Source organism: Botryllus schlosseri, chromosome 5, assembly GCF_051294905.1.
Source record: "Botryllus schlosseri isolate E-star chromosome 5, Bs_hap1, whole genome shotgun sequence".
Taxonomy (NCBI): Eukaryota; Metazoa; Chordata; class Ascidiacea; order Stolidobranchia; family Styelidae; genus Botryllus; species Botryllus schlosseri.
Genome location: NC_137240.1, coordinates 563724 through 570366, shown reverse-complemented (window position 1 = coordinate 570366; position 6643 = coordinate 563724).

Here is a 6643-nt window from a genome sequence, read left to right as displayed (position 1 = left end):
CCTGAGTCGCGACGGCTTCTTCGAGATTATTTCACAGTTCTTCGGCTTAGGAGGCGGGCATTCGGTCAATCAAGTAAGCCTGTCAGTGTCAGTTTATTGCTAACTTTATCATTTCAAAACATCACAATCATCATCATCATTGGTCTATTAGCAATTTTATCACTTCAATACACCACAAAAATACGATACAATGAAAGATAGGAAGGTGTCGAAGCGACTTTGAAATGGACGCTCACCGAGCGAGATAGTGGTTATATGCGTCCGGCTTCTAGATCGGTAGGTAGAGGGTATAGTGGGTGGGCCGTATCGCAACTCCGTCGTCAAAGCATCTCGATGGTGCAGGGGCCTAGGCGATGCAAATATGAGACAGCAATAATCGTCGTAATAATCGTCATATCGTATATTTTCATCCTTTCAAGACAATGTAGGCTACAATGCGATGAAAAATATAACCCGACGATTATTATTATTCCCTGACTAGTGACCGAATGCCCAAAGTGCATGAGTGGACGGCCCAAAATAACCTTTGTATAAACGCCTCGAAATCCCAATTGCTGTCAGTAAATTCAAAAAATAACCTAACGGTTAACATCCCTGGTCAGCCCGTTTCCAACACAGAAAATGCCAAACATCTCGGGGTTTTACTGGACTCGGACATGTCCTGTAAGAGTCATATTCAATCCCTAGACCAGGGGTGGGCAATTATTTACCTCCGCGGGCCAAATGAGAAGTAGAAAATACATTGGCGGGCCGAGTGAAAATTTTTAGCTGTATTCTCATCATCATCATCATCATCATTGGTTTATTAGCAATTTTATCAGTTCAATACACCACAAAAAATGCGATACAATGAAAAGCCAGGAAGATGTCGAAGCGACAAGGAGTAGTCTCCAGCGTATTTTAATTTTATTTCCAAATTACGTTCTTAATAAATGCTGCTCAGTGAATGACTCGAGTCACCTTTTCGTATGACTTGACTTGACTCAAGTCACTTTGCTAAAATGACTTGACTTGACTCGGCGTATCAGAAATGTGGATCGACTCTCGGAGCAAAATTCACGAGTCAATTTCAAGTCATCAAGTAATCGGTATTGATAAAAATCACTGTATATTGCAGTGGTCGGGAACCTATGGCTCGCCATATATGGCTCTTTTGGGCATAAAGTATGGCTCTTTGCGAAATTTTTTTCTTATGCTTAATTTATCAATATTGCAGCAACTTGTTATTAAATCTTCAGCACGACCAGTAGATATATGATTATTCTTGTGGCAGTATAAACATGTATTTGAGAGTTTAATACAGTGGCGTATTCGGAGTTAGGGCTAGGACCCCCTTTTCAAAATCCTCAAATTTAAGTTACTGTCGAACTATCACTCCTGAACGAGTTCGATGTACCCACCACGAAATGTTGGATTGCACGATACGTTGATTGATCTCAGAGACTGGGAGACATGGCGACACCTGTATCACAATGCATTCTTCAAATACACATTGTCTTCCTGATCTACGGCGAGAAATGAACTACCGTGGAAGTGACTTTCACAATTACAAAATCAAATTACAAACAACGCCATAGCTATGTCCACGCTCTTGATTGATAACGTAGCTTTGTAGTCGCTGTTAAAATGTAGGTGTGCGGTGCACGTTATGTTGCCGCCGAATACTTTGGAATTGAGAATTCGAATCGGAATCAGTGCGACAATTACATTCGATTAATATCAGTTATTACAAATTCTATATTTACGATGAATTGCGCTATCACAGGTAATAAGGCATCGCCCGGCCGTGCCTCACCTATGCCTTACCTCTCCTTTTACGCTTTATTTTCGAACAATAAATAGGCAAGTTGCGTGATTTTGGTACTAAAAATGTTCAACATTCATTGGACAGGTGAGGCACTGCGTACCTTGCCTACCATGACCCCCACGTCAATGACACATCACACATTACAGTGGGTTCGGTATGTAGACTGCTGCATAGTGACCAGGTTTGGCCCCACCTACGAATCATGGGTCCTCGCATTTACGATTAGCATCAAGACGAACCTACGATCTCGTATGACTGAAGAAAGTCTCATATTTTGTATGAAGATTAACGTTAACAATTATCAACCAGACTGCAAAGTCATCAGGAATGCCATGCAACGCCAAAAGACGCATTAACAGTAAAACCCGGTACAAAGTAGATTCATACGTTTACTGTTGTCTAGGTCTGTTGGATATCTAAATGGTAATTGTCTTAAGCTTAGAAAAATATCACAGGCCTTTCAGTGCAGTACAATTAAAATATATAACTTGCAAAAGATCTATGTAACTCAAGTTTTGCATAGCCTATTCATTACTTAAATAAAGACAACCAGCATGATTAGTACGAGTTTTTACAGGGAAAATACGGTGCAAACGACGAATCCCATGTAGTGATTTCGAATTTGCGCTACCATGACGTCACGCTTTTTCAATTGTGACGTAGTAGTTGATTGACATGTATGGCTCTTTGGGAGTTCAAATGTAAAATATAGGGTCAATATGGCTCTTCGGACGAAAAAGGTTCCCGACCACTGGTATATTGCATATGGTCGGATTGTTCGTGAAACGCTGGCGTAACCCGTAAGAGCGACCAATCATTCAAATTGCTAATAAACCAATGATGATGATGAGTGTGCGTTTTAGAGCCTCCTCTCTCACAAATAAATTGAACGCAAACGAAGTGATCGAAGCTTACAGTTTGCGTTGTCGTAAACAAGGAGAGTAAAAGTAATTTGACAGCAAAATGTTTATTTCTGTTCTATGTTCTTACCTTAACTAAACCTCTTGTTTTATTGAAATTGAATTCGAATATAGTTTATATAGTCCTCAACCATTAGCGCGGGCTCGAATTGTATCATATCAATTTGTAAATGGGTATGTATTGCATCTTATCGATTCGTTTCTCTGTTCTCTCTATTTTGACTGGTAACTATACTGTGGCTATGCAATTACTTGCATAGTTTAGCAGTTCTACGTATATGTGAGCGATACAGCCCCTTTATGCGTGAAGGCTATATTTAACTCTATATTCGTTCATCGGCTAAAATCAAAGACCACTCAATCTGTATTTCAGACAGCTAGCAAAATGCAATGACGCAAACATGCCTCATACTTCGAAAACGTAAGTTGACTTGAATTGTGACTTGACTTGACTCGAGTCACCTCCAAAAATCGAGTGACTTGACTTGACTTGTCTCGAGTCACCTTCGAAAATCGATTGACTTGACTTGACTCGAGTCAAAATGTGCAATGACTCGAAATGACTCGTGACTCGAAGGTAGTGACTTGATCCCAACACTGCTATACGCAGCACCGATAATACGTATTATTGAATTGGCATTTCCAAAGCACGGGATTTCGAATTTTAAATGAGAAATTCGCTTGCTGCGCGCCTAGGGTTTTAATACCGACAACGCACTGATAAATATCTGCCCGGGGTCTACAGCCTACGTATACGCCCCGATATAAGCCAGTCGAATTTGATCGTGAAATGGTGAGATTTTAATTATCCAGGTGTCATTCCAGCAAGAGCAATATGGGCGCATGGCGCGAATTTGTCAATAGAAATACAAATCACAATAGTTTAAAATCCGATCCGCGATATCATTGCGCTCGATAGAGCCCGTCCAGCAGCAATGAATTTATTGGAACATATAGAAGGTCACCGTTCAAACTGATCGAATAAATTCAGAATTTGCGCCACCGAGAATCTCGAGTTGCACCAATGTTTGACAACGTAATTCAACGTCGTGCGCTACACAATGCGCCGTATTAGTAACGAATTGAACTCTGACATGTGGCATCGCGGGAATACGAGTGTTTGAAGCAGACAAGAATTAGTACAGATCATTGCAAACGAGAAAGCGCGCGTCTAATCAGTAATTCGTAATTTGCGTGCAGTACAATTGGGTTCCGATCCGAGTCTGACATCGCGACCATTGTTTTTTCATTATAATGGCGCGTTTCAGCAGCATTGCTGCATTTGACGATAAATGATGGCAAAGCCTTGTTAGAGTAATGAATATGCGCACTGCGCAGGAATGACTTTCAATTCGCAGGCATACAAACACAGCACTGTCCAATTTCGCGCTTCAATTAAAACGACTATCACGAAACTATCTCAACGATTATTTTGTAAACGAATATGGGCGCAAATACAATTTCATTTAGATGAGAACGTGAATTTGCTCGTCTGGTCGAGAGAGGAGATGGTGTTTCACAGCGCACGCGTGTCGAAATCAACGCCTTCAACGAGGTCGCTTCGATTGTCTGATTATTTAATCACAGATTACAATTTATTGTGGCGTTTTAGCACTTTTTACGGGTAAATATAGTGACGGGCGTAACTCGGCGCCTATCGTAACCCCGAAATCGGCGTCTATCGTGGGTATGCCCAGAGAATCTTCGCTATAGCGTATGAACTATTTTGCACCATAGACCAAAATATACCATTTGAGTTTCTATAAATTATTGCTATCAGTTACATGTCCCGTTCCCCCAACGCAACATACCTTTGTTGTCCCAACTGTCGAACGCCGTTGCTGAGTTCGTAATAAGTTGTAATAAGCTCATTTATTTACTGCTTGATTTGAATTTCCTGACGAATAACGTGGCGCAGAAGGCGATAAGCATCACTCATATTCGCAATAATAATATTACTAGGGTTACCATATTTTGGATATCTGTGTAGAGGACACTTTTTGAAAATATTGAGACTTAGAATGCTGGGGTAAAATCTGGAAAAAGTGGTAAATTTTTCCCGATTTTGTGGTTGAATGACTAAAAATGAAAAAAGGTCATTTTTCTGACACTATAGTCCCGAAAAGCCCGCCGGACCGTCACTTCAGCGCTGATTTACTATATCTCAGTTCAATTTCCACGTACATTTAAAAAAAAATTAAAAAAATGACATTTAGGCGTCCTCCGAGGACACTTTAAAAAAAGAGGACAAATACTCTTAAAAGAGGACGTGTATGGTAACCCTAAATATCACCATTTGCGTTTCATTAGATATGGTGAACTCAGTCATTGCACGGGATTTATCTAAAACTATAGGTCAACGTGAATGTAACAGCGACATAAGAGAGAAATTGTAACAAGCGGTAGGCCTAATCTCAAAACCCACTATAATTTATAATACCACATTAGTTTTGTGTTGAACTTCCTTTGCTATTATCGCGATACAATTGAAATACTCGTAATTTTGACCATCGATGTCAAGATTACAATGGAAAATGCTCGTATAGGCAATTTCACAAAACATGCTCATACACTGCAAATCCATGGGTTAAATAGATGTAATCATCCAATTTCCTCCATAGCGCGGGGTAAACGGTTTATTAATGTATCAAATTGGGCTTTCACACCCGTCCAATGGGTTAGAATCAGTCAAATGCACCTATCCCCGGGTTGTGAATATTAGTCCGCCTTCGATTACCGGACCACGACTGACCTATCGATCTCGCCTTCCATACCATGCCACCGCATTTCTTGCTGGGCTTGCCATTTTCTATACTATCTTCTTTACTTTTCATTCAGTGTGCAATGTGCAATTGTGCATGCCTCCTCTTTACATCGCCTAGGCCAAGTTGGGTGTCTGAATCCATAGACTATACTCCAAGTCGCTTCGACACTTTCCTATCTTTTCATTGTATCGCATTTTTGTGGTGTATTGAACCGATAAAATTACTAATAAACCAATGATGATGATGTGCAGGTTCTGTTTTCTTGTACAACCCTCTGGAATTTTCGCGCAGATCGAACCCTTTCTTTTCGTCCTGTCGGATTTACGTGAACCGTCCGAAGGTTGATGAATTTGACTTTAAAAAATGGGGTTTTCATTACAAATGACACGTGAAACAGTATCACTTGCAGCATTTTATCGTCACTGGGGAATCCTGGCATTGTTTCAAGCGAAACGCACAATTAGTCTCATCATGACTCCAGCACACGGGCGTATAGGGTCACCGAAATCTAATTAAATGTTCATTATCCGTTTTGCGTTTTGATATCATATTCTTCACGTTATTAAAGGAGTGCAGCCTAATTAATAACATGAAAGTCGTGCTGGTATTCGAAATAATATTGAATTCGATGACTGTGTGAGCAACATCAGATCGTACTTAGTATAGTAGCGTATTTACGAGTGAATGTGACGTGCAGAGGTCAGGAGCAAGTTTACCAGTATCAGTATTATTAGGAATTTAATCATTTCAAAACACTACAAGACTGCGACACAATGAAAAGATAGGAAGGGGTCGAAACGACTTGGAGTAGCTTTACAATCAGACACAAACCTGGTATAGGCGCTGTAAAATGTAGGCATGCAGATTGCACAAGCACAGGCACACTGAAAGAGAAGTAAAATGAGATATACAAAAGTACATGCGACAAAATGAGATGGCATGTGACGGAAGACGAGATCGATATGTCAGGTCGTGGTCCGGTAAACTTGAGAGCTGAATAGTAACTGACGTGTAACTTATTAAGATATTGTAAATTTATCCCACGATATCAGAAACTTCGAAATTGTTTATCAACCATGGTAGCAAAACACAAAGTTTGAAACGAATAACGGATATAACTCTACCAAATAACTCCAAACTAGCTCGGATCA